This window comes from Rousettus aegyptiacus, unplaced genomic scaffold, assembly GCF_014176215.1.
Source record: "Rousettus aegyptiacus isolate mRouAeg1 unplaced genomic scaffold, mRouAeg1.p scaffold_m13_p_6, whole genome shotgun sequence".
Classification (NCBI taxonomy): Eukaryota; Metazoa; Chordata; class Mammalia; order Chiroptera; family Pteropodidae; genus Rousettus; species Rousettus aegyptiacus.
Window position 1 is genome coordinate 28,610,412 of NW_023416309.1, and position 14,316 is coordinate 28,624,727.

General features: G+C 35.8%; 1 pseudogene; it reads left to right on the forward strand.

The window, feature by feature from the left end:
* Positions 1-1,631: 1,631 nt before the first annotated feature.
* Positions 1,632-1,749, forward strand: LOC118604685 (annotated as a pseudogene).
* The last annotated feature ends 12,567 nt before the right edge of the window (positions 1,750-14,316 follow it).

The following is a 14,316-nucleotide window of genomic DNA, read 5'->3' on the forward strand; positions in this document are numbered from 1 at the left end:
AAGTTTATTTAGACTGAGTTGTGCAAATAGTATTTTTATAATTTGGGGCTATCTACACAAGCATAATTAGTTGAAGAACTATTCAGGTCATGAATTTTGCAACTATAGAGAAGCCAGGTAACTCGGGCTAATTGTACATTTTTGCTGAATTTATATGTGCATTTAACAGAATAATGTTCAACTTCTCACTTTCTCTGCTGGAGCATAATCTTTTCCTATTTATTTTAATGGTTTTGGTCATTACTTGTAACCATGATCTTATGTTCTTGTTGATTCAATTTTTAAAAATTCTATTTCATTCGATTACCAAAAAATTAACGAACACCTTCGAATATTTAGATTAAAGCATCCTGTGTAGTAGCAGCCTGATTGTCAACTACAGTGAACTTTGTATAAGGAAACAGTTAAACAGTAAAATCACAAAAGATGTAGTTCTCCAGCCTCTCCTTAAATGGGTGTGGTTTCCTTTGGAGAAGTCTTAATAGACTTGTCAGCCAATCCTCCTAATCACTGGTGCTTGCTGATATAACTCGCCTATCACAATTTATTTCACAGTCCTGTTGCATCAGAGAGAAAGAACTTTGATTTACTACTAATTAGAGTAGTCATTTCCCCAGGCACAGGCAACATTTTGAGTGATGATGTAACCAAAAACCAGGTTTTTGTGAAAAGTCAGTACAATTTAAAGAAATAGAGAAGGTATTATTTTCTCTGTGAAATACATGATTATCACTTGTGTATCAGACAGAAAGACTGAATGCATTAAAGCCACTTTGCTTAAATTATAAAAATGGAGAGACAGGAAATGATTCCAGATTGCTAAATCAGAAAAGGGTTGTGCACCCAAAAAAATAAATAAATAAATAAATAAAAGTAGGCTTCTGGCTCATTGTCAGACAATTTGTAAAAAAACAGGTATAGAATTGCTATCACTACTTAGAAAGTGTATTTACTTGTTTGTCTGGGAATTGAACCAGACATTACAAGTTGGTTATAAATATGGATTCATTTGGGGTGGGGGGAAGATCTGGGATGTGAATTGTATAGTTCTCAAAACATAAGCAGCTCAATATGGGCCACAAGAGAGCATCGTCGCAGTATGAAACACAAAAATTCTGTGGTTAAAGATACTCTCAGCCATTGTATTTATATCACTCAAAATTCCCAAGGTTACAAGTTGCTCTTTTTAGATATCCTCAATATCAGTGCAACCAACTTTATCTAATGCTCTGGCTTATTTGGGGAGGAGGAGTAGTTTGGGAGGAGGAGTATTATGTTCCAATTGTTATACTCAGAAAACTAATATAAGAATGTCCGAAGTCATTTTATTAAATATATATTAGAGAAACAGTGTAATTTATGCTTCAAAAATTTATATTTGTCAGGGTTATAGGTTCAAGAAAATGACACTGAAGTATGTGCTCTTCTCAAAAACATCAAGAAGTTCTGTCGTAAATGAAGTAAACTTAGAGCGATCTGAGTGATCAGTCACGAGACATGGGACAGTTATGAAAATTGCACCTGAGCCTCTCAAAACTGCTTTACTTTCTGAACACTGAATCTATTCCACAATTGAAAGCAATCAGAGGCCTTTAAATAATTACGTGTGTAAGATTTAATAATCAGGACTAATCTACAGCCATGCCACCCTGAACAAGCCCGATCCTGTCTGATCTCGGAAACTAAGCAGGGTCGGGCCTGGTCAGTCTTGGATGGGAGATCACCTAGGAAAACCAGGTGCTGTAGGCATAAAAAATAAAAATATAAAAATAAGAGATTGTATGCTGACAAGGTTCTTGCAATCTGTGAGGTCGATTAAGTATTGCTTCGCCTAAAAATAAAAATAATGATAATAATAATCAGTGCTCAAGCTTCTATTTCATAATGAATTCATTCTCAAAAGCTTACTGAGTATTCACTGTGTTCAAAATTCTTTTACATGTGTATATGACACAGTCCTTCCCCAAGAAAAGCTAAACAAATATATGGCACGAGTTAGAAAATAAGTGCCATATAGATAGTTCAGAGCTTGGTGGAAGTTCAAAAAAGTAAGAATGTGATAAGGTACTTTGTTTCCTTGTTATTTTTTTCTTTTTTAATACTTAATAACCAAACGTTATAGCTGGTAATAAAGTTACACATTTTTGTAAATTACTGAATATGTCCATTTTTAATAAATTAGAGATCATCGAGATTTGTTCTAATGCAGACATAGAGCAATTTTTAGTTATTGCTGCCTTTTTTTCTGATGGAGTAAATGCAGCATTCAAAAGTATCTAACTTGCCAAAAAAGATGAAAAAATCTCTGACATTGAGATGTGCTTGTTTCAAACTTGTTTTCCAAAAAATAAAACCCCATAATTAGTACCCAGAATAGAAGAAACTCTGCTCCTGAAGTATCTCACTATTTAGCCTGAACCAGACTCTCAAGATAATTTTTTAAAGGCATATTTTTAAAACTGTGTGTGGACTTTGTATGGTATTTTGGAATATATTTCTTTTGTCTTAAAATATGCTCTACCAGGTGATAATGCAAAATTGATACTCAATGAAGGTGTACCATCATTTCAGACCTGGCCTACCTTCCAGCCCAGAAAAAAATTGCTCTTAGAAATATGTGCATCTCATTTATAAAGCAACATATTAAAGAGAGGCATTAAATTGATGCAACTATTTTTCTCATAAAAAAATAATGTGCTCTATAAAATTGAGACTACTTTTATAGCATTTATTGAAGAAAAAAAGTATTGGATTGGCTATTTTAAGGTCAACCCCAGACTAGCAACTGAATGACTCCAAGTGGTAACCCAACCCACACTTGTTATATGACCGTGAACAAGCCAAACAGGCTGTGGCCATGATTATGTATACAAACCGCCTACGTGGGGTGTCATGCCAAGGTCAATGTGTTTATGCCAGACAGTTTTGTTATGCATGTAGAACTCCACACAGTTGTTCCGCGTATGGCACTCGGAGTGGATGCCAGCACAACCATAACGAATAGACTGCCAGAAAGAGGATGCCCATATTTTTTGAGTTGAGGCAATTATAGGAATTAAACAAATAAAAAAATATCTATGTAACAAAGACTAACAGTCTGGATGAACTATATAATTGATCATATACTTGAAGTAACTGTTAAAACATCTGATACAGATTATTTATATATATATAAATAGGACATTTCTCTCACTAACATGTATTTTTCAATAAAAATAATATATGAGAGTGAAGCCCTGGGGATATTATATAATCTAATAATAAACTTTTTCTCAATAAATTAATATGAAAGAGCAACTGAAATTTAAAGATTTTAGCAACTTTAAATATTATTGCATAGAAAAAGTCACACATTGGCAAAATCTGGTTCATAATAATATAGTATAATTTTCATGTAAAGTGTGAATTCTTAAAAGAAAAGAAAGCACTTAAGCAATTATGGTATTTCTCAGTAAGATAAATGCATCTATACTATTTACTTCATTTTCAGCCTGCTTCAACACATTTTAGTTTTGCCTGAAAACATGACGCAAGCCCAAAACTGCTGTGGAACAGTCCATAGATTCTAATGCAGAAATTCTCATCATACCAATGATAATTCTGCACATACCTATTACTCCTCCTTAGAGGCATGAGGTCTGAGGTTATATCTTTATAAGGTTAAATAAGTGAAAGGATTGGCTAACTTAGTAAAGGAAAAAATCAGGCAAAGTAATCTGTAATTGTATCTTTCATTTTAATGTCTGAAAAATATACTGAGAAACATAACATCTATGGACATTGATACTGCTATTTAATATTAGAATTAGAGAATATTTAGAACCCTGGTTTCCAATATTCTTTATATACTATGTAAAAATATGGACTAAATGTGATTTATTTATATTATATATATATTATATATAATATGAGTGGGGTAGCCATATAATTTCTCATAGAATTAGGATACTTTTGGCAATAATGCTATTAATAATTACACAAGGATATTGAGTGTAAACTGGGGTGGTCCTGGGCTACCAGAAATATTTGTTACCCTAGGAAGAATCATAACAACTCTATGCACAGACAGTAAGAAAGAAGTTATCGGCTTGCTTTATAATCATAGAATATGTGCAATTTCACAAACTGAAATACGTTCTCTGCCCTAACTCCTTAGAGACAGATGTGTATCCTAGGCATCAAATGTGGAATAGCTGCTTAATTTGATGTTATTATCTGTAGAGGATAAAGAGACACAGTGCAGTTTAATCTAAGAAAATTAGAGTCAAAAGTCTCAGAACAAGGAAAGAACGAGGGAAGTTAGTTGATTCACAACAGCTCTGTCAAATTTTTAAATCACAGAACCGTGGCACTAATTTTTACAGAAGTTTCAATTAAAACTGAATTATAGCCATAAATTAATTGTACATATTTAGTTATCTAAATCTATCACATTTCAATAATTTGGATTCATGGCTTAAGATAAAGTATACGTTTTCCATTCTTTAAATGATAAACTAGAATTTTTCTTATTAGGCTTATTATGAATCATATCAGAAAAACAAATTCTACAAACTGATTTTACATTTACTTGCATGATATTTTAACCCAAAAGTTGATTGCTATACTTGTCAAAGCATGACAGGAATAGAAATTTCTCACTTCATCTCTAATTCAATAAATTTTTAATACAGCAACTCTCAAAAATTAGCAGAAATAAGAATTACCCGGAGGGCTTGTAAAAATAGATTGTTGGTCCCTGTCCCCAGAGTTTCAGGTTTAGTAGGACTGTGGTAGGGTCTAAGGATTGACATTTCCAACACATTTCTAAAAGTTTCCCTGGCCTAGGTACCACACTTTGAGAAATGGCAAAATATTGAACATGCAGTATTTAACAAGTCCTATGTGCCGAGGATACAGCAGCAAACAACAAAACAGACAAAAATTCCTGCCTTCATGGACTTCGTGTTCTAGTGGAGAAAGACATACAATAAACAAAATACATAATTAAAATATGCAACATATCAGATAGTGATAAGTGCTATGAACAGAAATATAAAAGAAAATAGGATATATGATTGATGAAGTGATGAGGAGAGAATGATGAAGCGGATAATTATGGAGTTTTTACTCGGAAGGCAAGATTTGATTAAAGACCTTAAACAGCTGGAGAGTGGGCCGTAGCTATCTGTAGGGACAGTCAGTTCGAATGCCCTAAGGCTAGAGTGAGTTGGCCAAGTTTAAAGAACTCGAAAAAGACCAGCATGGCTTGAGTTCACTGATTGACAGGGAGAGGAGAAGAAAAACCAGGCAGAGAGGCAATGGAAATATCAGCACAGGTGAAGTCTTATAGGCCATTAAGAGGTCTTTTGCTTTTACTCTGAGTGACATGGGAAGCCATGAGTAAAATTTGAGCAGGGAAAAGAAATTAGCTGATTTTCAATTTAAAAGGATCACTGGGACTTCTGGATTGAAAATAAGAACCAGGAATTTAAGAAACAGGAGTAGGCTAGATATATAAATTTGAGAGTCACCAATGTATTAGTGGTATTTAAATCTGTGAAATGAATGACCACTAAAGAAATGAATGAATCAAGAGAAGAGAAGTAGTCCAAGAACTGGCCCTGGAGAAATTGTCATGGTCAAAGAAGTAAATAAAGGACCAGGAAAAAGGCCAACAGCTATGAACTAAGATGAAAACCAGCAGAGACTGGTATTCTGGAAGCCAACAGAAGAAAGTGAATCACTAGGAAAGAGCTCATTGTCTGCTAATAATAGATCAAGTAGGATGGGTAATAAAATTAACTCTTCTCATAAGCAACATGAAGTTCAGTGCTGGTGATGACAAGAGCTGTTTCAGTGGAGTGGTAGAGACTGAAAACTTGCCTGGAGTATTTTCATGTGAGGATGGAGGGAGAGCTTCTAGAGAGTGTGAACACAGTCAACTCATTTGAGGAGTTTTACTATTAGAGAAAGGAGAGACATAAATGGTAAGAGACATAAGAGTAAATGATCAAGGGGGAGGGTTTTTACTTTTCTAAGATGGGAGGACATATTGAAAATGTCTAAGTTGATGGTTATGATGCAGTAGAGGTAGAAAATTGATAATACGGAGAAACAGTGGACGATACTGGAATGATACACTTGAGGAAAAGGAGAGGACTGAGATCTTACACCTGGGTAGAAGTTTCAACCTTATCAAAACATGAACAGTTCATATATAGTAGTAGGAAGGAAGGCAGAGTATATGGATACAAAAGTAGGTACATGGGTAGATGTAGAGGTGGGTGTTTCAGTGGAAAAAGTCAAGTCACGAAGTGTGAAAGAGCATAATAAGGAGGTGATGGAGGTTTAAGGAGAGATGAAAATGTTTAAATAACCTCGAGTTGAGAGAAAGTGAGGAAGACAGAGAGAGAGAGCAGGAGAGGAGAAAGAAGAGGATGAGATTGAAAGATTGAGATTGGGTGTATAGAGAAATGTCGTAGGATTGCTAGCAGTACTAATACAATCGATCTGATACTTGAAATTATTATTTCATGTAAAAATACCCTGAGTATTGTTTCAAGTACTTATAGAGCCACTAGTCAGAGCAATGTGCAAATTCTCAAGACCTCCTTTATTAAAAATTTGTACAAGAAAAATGAAGATAATTTGAAAACTTTGAAAATATAACTGTCTCCATTGAGGTAAAAAGATATTAACTAAATAGGAAATTTTATGAAATGACCAATTAGACTGTTTGTCCATTGGTACTCAACTGTTTTTTTCAGGGGAACTCTAGTATTCTATAAATTCTTCATGCATGCGTGGCCTAATTTGATCAAGGTAGCTTTTCACTTCTCTACAATAAAGATACATGGTGTTATGGTAATGTCTGTCAAGAACAATACTCCCTTGAGGGTGATAGGTGACAGGCACAACTTGCTGTGATAGGTAAAAGGAGTAATATTAACTCCAAACATGAGACACACAAATATATGAAAACTTGGCCTGTTAAGAAGGACTTTCAATCAGTGATACAGCTCTGACAAATATTTGAGAGAATACATTGATACTTCCAGATATGTTTATGGATACTCTGAGGATTTCTTAAAGTCTCTGCAAAGAATAGTACCTTTGCCTGAAATAGTTCTCTACTTCAAAGTCCAGATTTCCATTTAAGAGAAAGATGGCGATTTTACTCATGCATGTGTTCCTTCTCTATGTATCAGCCAAGACTTTCTGTGCATAGCAGTATCTGGAAGATATATATACACATATAAAAAAAAACTTAAAGATATACTTTTCACCTTCGAGAAGCTTACAGTCTAGACAAGAAATCATCTCATTTTTACTCAAGAACAAGTGGAATCATGACAACAACAAATTAAATTTAGAAATTCCAGAAAATAGAATAGAATTATGCTTTCTGATCATTTATAAGAATCACACTTTTCATATATATTATTCTATATAAATCAATTATAGTTATAGTACACATTTTTATGAATCAGAAACTGAAAAAAATCTGATTTATTGTTTAAAATTCTCAAATGTCACCTTCTCTGTGAAAACTCCCATGACCATCTTCTAAAAATAATTATTGCTTCCTCCTCTGAAAGAGTAGTGTACTCGTTCATAGCATCAATATTGCCATTATTAGCAAATATTGAGATTAGTTGTTTACTTATTATGGGTTGAACTGTATCCCCCAAGATTCACATGTTGAAGTCCAAACCCCTAGTACCTTTGAATGTGACTATTTGGAGATAGGGCCTTTGAAGAAGCAAGGTAACACGAGGCTGCTAATCCAACCTGGCCATTGTCCTTTTGAGATGATGAGATCTGGACACACATGAGACACAGAGGTAGATATGTGCAGGCGCGGAGGAAAGACCATAGACCATGTGAGGACACAAGAGGAAGGCAGCCATCAGCAAGACAAGAACAATAAAACCAACCCTACCAATACCTTGCTTTTAGACTTCTAGCCTCCATAACCATGAGAAAATTATTTTCTCTTGAGTAAGCCATTCCGTCTGCAGTACTTTATTATGGCAACATTAGCAAACTATTATACTTGTCCAATGTTCTACTAAGGATGAACTCCTTAAAGGCAAGCACTATGTCTTATCTTTGATACCCAGATGGTATCTGGGGCCTACTAAATGTCCAGGAAATGTTAGCTGGAAGAAAGTCATGAAGAGTTAAAGAAGTACAAATTAGTAACTGATAGATGGTCAGAGGATGGGGAGCACAGCATAGGGAATGCAGTCAGCAGTAATGTAATGGCTAGGTGTAGAGCCAGAGGGAAGACAGAGTCATCAGGGGGATCATTTCATAAACTATACATAAATGTCTATCCAATGTACTGTATACTGGAAACTAATGATTAAAAAATGCTTTAAAAAATCATTTATAAAGGTAAATTGGAAGTTGGGTGGTGGCTATATATATGCTGTATTTATAAAAGTCTAAAGTTTAGAGATTTGGAAGTATATACCTTTTATATATATTTATATTATATAAATATGTTGTCTTTCTTCTATAAACTTTATCAAATGTCTGTGTTGCTTTCTAACAATAACAAAAATAAGAACTTCCTCTCCTAAGAAGTCTTCGAATTTAAGAATAACTGATGATCTATGAAACAACTGTCACAACAGAGGTATGTAAAAAGTTCTATTAGGATACAGAAAAGTCAAATGAGGCCATATCTGAGATGTGTCTATAAGACAAGTAAAATTCTCATGGATGGAGAGGTGAGTAAATTTTTTGAATTAAAAGTAGCATATATAAAGGCAAGAAGGTATAAAAAAAACAAAGATTCAGTCATGAAAAATATTGCCATCATTCATGGAATATACGCCAAGCCTTTCACACATATTATTTCCTTGACTCTCATAACAGCCTATGAGGATGTTTTCTACTATCCTCATTTCAGATATAAGAACATCGAGACTTCTAGGGGTCAGAAACTTGTCCAAGATCTCAAGCGATAATCTCTGTTGCTGAATTCAGACTCAATTCTGTTTGACCACAAACTGCATACTCTTAACCATTATATTTATGCCAATAGCTACTCTGGTGTGGCTGGCACACAGGGGACAGGGCTGGCAGAAAAAAAAAAAAAAATCACCGAAAGTAAGTCTGAAGAAAACATATCGAAAGAGATTACAAATGATCATGTTTGCCAAGTTAAAAAATGCAAACTTTATTCTCTGGGCAGTAACAACAACAGTAACGGTAATAAAATTCAGATTGTGATCATTTATTTAGTATGTATTAAATCCAGGTACTCTACTGAGAAGGGGTGGGACTAGGGTGAGACCATAGAAGCTGTCAGGGCACAGAATTTAGGCGCTCACCTTCAAGGTTCCCTGGTCCTTATATCAAGCACCTTACATATAAGATGATGTCAAATGCAGCTCTTACTGCCAAAGGGTGAGAACAATACAGGAATTCCTCTTATCCTCTGGGGATATTTTCCAAGATCCCTGAGGGGATGCCTGAAACCACAGTTAGTATCAACCCTATATATACTATAATTTCTCCTACACATACATACTTTTTCATTTAAAGAAAGCATGCTACAGTTTCTCTTTGGCATATCCAAATTGCCAGCATCGCTACTTTGCACTTTGGGGCCGTGATTAAGTAAAATAAGTTAACTAAATACAAGCACTGCAAGACCATGTCACAGTTGATCTGATAACTAAGATGGCTACTAAGTGACTAACTGGTAGGGAGGGTAAACAATGTGAATACCCCAGACAAAAGGATGATTCACTGTACCAGGCAGGTCAGAGCAGGACGGTGCAAAATTTCATCACACTACTTAGAACGGTTTGCTATTTAAAACATTAATTGTTTATTTCTGAAATTATCTATTAAATATTTTCAGACCACTGTTAACTGTGGTCTGAAATCGTGGAAAGTGAAACTGCGTATAAGGGGGAGATCAATGTACAATACATAGCGAGTACTCCCATATCCAAAAGCTGGGTGCAGTATGGAAGGGGGAAAGCTGCTCTGCTCCCAGTCATGATTACCCACCCCCTGCCTATTACAGAGGGCTAAGGAGGCTATGGGAGCATCCTTGTGATGCCTGTGCTGCAGCTGTCTCCTCAGACACCTCGTTCTCCCTTGGGGAGAGAAAGGGGTAGGGTTGTCTTCACCTTAGACCATCTGAGAAGAGACTATGATATCATTTAGGATATGTGCCTCTGGAAGTTAGGATATAGACATTGTTGAGGTTTCCTGAGATAGCGGAACAAAGAGAAATATAGGGCTGCAGTGAGGGAAACCACACTTCCACTGATGACAGTAAGATAAACATACATTTCAGAAAAATTATATAAAACTTGGAAACAATGCAAAAGGACTAGAAATCCTTTCAATGTTGCACTGAACTATTGTACACATGGCTCGCCTCAGAATTATTTATTTTGAGAGAGTGTTCCTTTGTCAATAGCTACTCTAGTATGGCTGGAGCCCAGGAGACAGGACTACTAGAAAAAAATCACTGAAGATGAGTCTGAAAAGGAAATCTTAGAAGAAATTACAAATGACCATGTGTGCCAGAGTCTATGAAATTATATATTTACCTGCAGATTTTTGTCCAGTAGAGATACATATAATTTCTGTTTACTAGAAAAGACAACCCCAAAGGTTATATTTTATTGATCTTTAGGACACTAACTAGTTTTGTATCTAACCTAGCTAGTCTTTCCTAACATTTTTCTTTAGTATCTATAAATACTGTTTTTCAAATATTCTGAACTGTGCTGGTCTCCTATTAATTAAATAAAACTTTCACATATGTTCACTTTATACTTGTATAAAAGCCATGTTTATATTGTTCTCAAAATTATATTTCTACAGTTTGCTCTTCTCATGGACTAAATTGAAGCCAAATGAGAAAGAGGCAACATTGACCATCTTGAACTCATTTACGTCCATTGGAAGGGATTAAATGATTCCTCAGAAGGGTGACTAGGAAAGTCAGAAGAATGGGCAGGAACTCAAAAATGACTAGCCAGAAAGCCATTCCTTGAATCAATGGAATTTCAGTTGGAAGTTATATATATATATATATATATATATAAAGAAATGTCTGAGGAATGTACAAAAACCACAGTTTTGACACCTTATAAGCCTATAAGATTCTATTACACTTTGCTCAGTGATATAACTAGCCATATTACAATAGTGCCAGCCACTCAGCCCCATTTTACCTTGGTTCTCTTTCCAGATTCAGAGATTAGAAAACATGGATGACAAAGGTTTCTGTACCCCCAAATTCATATGTTGAAATCCAAAACCCCACTGTGAAGGTATGAGGAAGTGGAACCTTTGGGGGTGATATGGTCATGAGGGTAGAATCTCCATGAATGAGATTAGTGCCCCTTATAAAAAGAAACCTCAAAGAATTTCCTCATCCTTTTGCCACATGAGGACACAGTAAGAAAACAGCAATCTGTGGACCAGGAAGCTGGACATCACGAGATGCCAAATTTGCCAGTACCTTGACCTTGGACTTTCAGCCTTCAAAATTGAGAAAGCAATGTGATTTAAGCTACCTAGACTCTGGTATTTTTGTTATAATAGCTTAAATGAACAAAGACATTTTATTGAGAAGAATCAATCTGAGATAGAGAAGCAAAAACATTTGTATATCTTGGGGAGAATGGTGACTAGAATAGCTTTGCATTAAGTTCTAAGTTACTTCCCACATTACACTAGAATGTGCATTGTAATTACTAAAATGAGATTTTTTGTTCTTAAAATTGAAATGAACTAGAAAAATTGTCGATTTACCTAAATTTAATGCAAGTACAAAGAAAACATAAAAACTAGGCAAAGAGGAATTTTAAGGGCAATGGCAAAACGAAACATTACAATTACTCTTTACTGAGTCTCATTTTTAATACACAGGCTGCATTTTAAAAATCATATTTAATCCTTACGGAAATTGTGCAGCATGGGAAGTTACCTTTGCTTCAGTATGCCCAGCAAACCTCCGTAACTGGAAACCTCATGCTGGCCAAAAGAGTGGGTCTATAGCCTAGACAAAATGTCCATACTTCTTTCTACAGTGATTGACTTGGGAGTGGGTAAGTGGTCCAAGCTAGACCAAAACCTGCATCCCTGGATTTCTCTTCTGGCTGTATCTGAGAAGTAAAGAGGCTTTTCACACAGAAAAAGTTTAGCTGAAGTTGGAGAGAATGAAATCAACAAAAAAAATATAGAAGGAACAAGACAAAGCCCCGAGAAGGGTCTCGTCTTTGGATCTTATTTTCCTGACACTAGGTTTTCTTTTTTATGTTCAAGTTCTATGAGCCAATTAAATTCCCTTTTCTGGGTAAGTCAGATCTGTATTTCTATCAATTTCATCAAAAAAAATTTTTTGACCATTACAATTATATGTATTCAACTGATGATGAGGTTGGAAAGATAAAAATATTCTACTCAAGGGCATGAATGTAGTAAGTGGCAAAGAGTGAACTAGAATCTGATTTTTTCTTACTGTTGTCTTTGATCTTAACAACTATACTGTGAACGTTCAAAGGCGCTGTTGAAGTTTTGTAAAAGGGAATGACATTTTAGTGACATGAGAGTTTTAAAAAGGTTTTAAAAAGCTTCCTCTTCCCCTCCTTCACATCCCCCACCTCCTTTCTTTTCTCCTCCTGAGGCAGGATAGATACCCCAAGGATATCCCCTCCAGAATATGGCTCCAGAAATTTTTTTCTTTCTTCAGACCTTCCCTTGTTTTAGCCCTGGCAAAGGGAGATAAGCCAAAACTGGTCTCTTCCAGCTTAGATGCCATCTTTGGCGAAGGTAATGACCTTTGGCTAATTATAATATCATTATAATCTCATCCACATTGCAAACACGCAGCTCCCATCATTCACCTGATGCCATGACAGTTCTGGAAACATCAAATAAGTAAGAAAGAGCAGGAAGCTGAGCTCCCTGCCTACTGGGAGGAGACAAGGCTATGTCCGTGTTTCTGAGGCCTGTACTCTCGCTCTCATGTTCTCTCTCTCTCTCTCTCTCTCTCTCTCTCTCTCTCTCTCTCTCTCTCTCTCTCTCTCTCTCAGTTCACCTGTATTCCCCTCTTGAGTGTATTCTTTCAATTGAATAAACCTTGAGATTTCTTTTATGCTGATTGTCTTGTTCTTGAATGTTTTCTTGTCGAATAAGACAAAAATCTGGTCACCAGAGCTCCAAACTCTCTGGTAATCTCCCCCCACCCTTTTTTTGGGGAAACAATTTTGGCCTAATTCCTGAACTTGGGCAGAGGAAGTTAGGCACCTGTGGGAGCTGGGGTAGGTGAAGGAAGCTGAGTTAGGGCAGTGATTGGAATTTAATCAGAAAGCAGAGAACATCTACATAGAAGCTGCCCTGCATAAGGAGTCAGAGCTGACCACTGTGATCCTCTCGGTGTGGTAAAAGGATTGAAACAGTTTCCCCTGCTTTGACCCCTGCCTCACTTGCTGTTTATCTCCCTTCGCCCCTTCCCCACTTATTTTTGCTACCTCCCCCTCTTTTAAATCTTGAAAATCTTTTGCAAGAACTTTTCTGACAGTTGCCAGGAGAGAACTAAACCAATGATCCCCAGCAAGAGGCATGAAAACAAGGACAATCTCTAATCTTTTCCACTGAAGGTTTTGCAGCAGCTAAAGATAAAGAAAATTTCAACCTGAGCCAGATCACACATACGCACATCCCTCTCCTCGCACTACAACACTTTAATCTTTCTTCAGTTAAGGGAGTTACCTTGATGTCCCTCAGGTGCTCCTGGATGTACATAAACCTTTAACCTCTATTTGAGTCATGTAAACTGATTTTTTCCTTGACAATATTCATATGAGAAATGGAGTCATGACCTCCTGTGGGAAACCAGATTCTGAAAGGGGTGAGGAGTTGTCCACAAGGAGGGGTAGCATGGTATGGGGCATCCGAGCATAGATATAGAGGATACCCATGCAAAACCTGCAGTTAGGGATATAATTTGAAATTAAAAAAATCCTGGCAGTTGCAAAGGTAAGGAATTTTTATATATGTTATTTTGATGTATCCCTTAGCATCTGAACACATAATACACATAAATGTGAAATAAGAACTATGTAATGAATAATTTCATGAATAAATAAAGCTTCTTAGAGATGGTTTAGAATATGAATGTGAAGAATGTTATTCTAGCATAGCTGATATTCTCTGTTTTTAAACAAAGGGAAAACATTTTTTTTTTTTATTAAGCCATAAAGTTGTTGGAGAATTGTTTGCTTGATGAGAGACCTCTAATGTTTTATGAATGTTAATCCTCAGGACCCAAAATCCCACTCTAAAGAA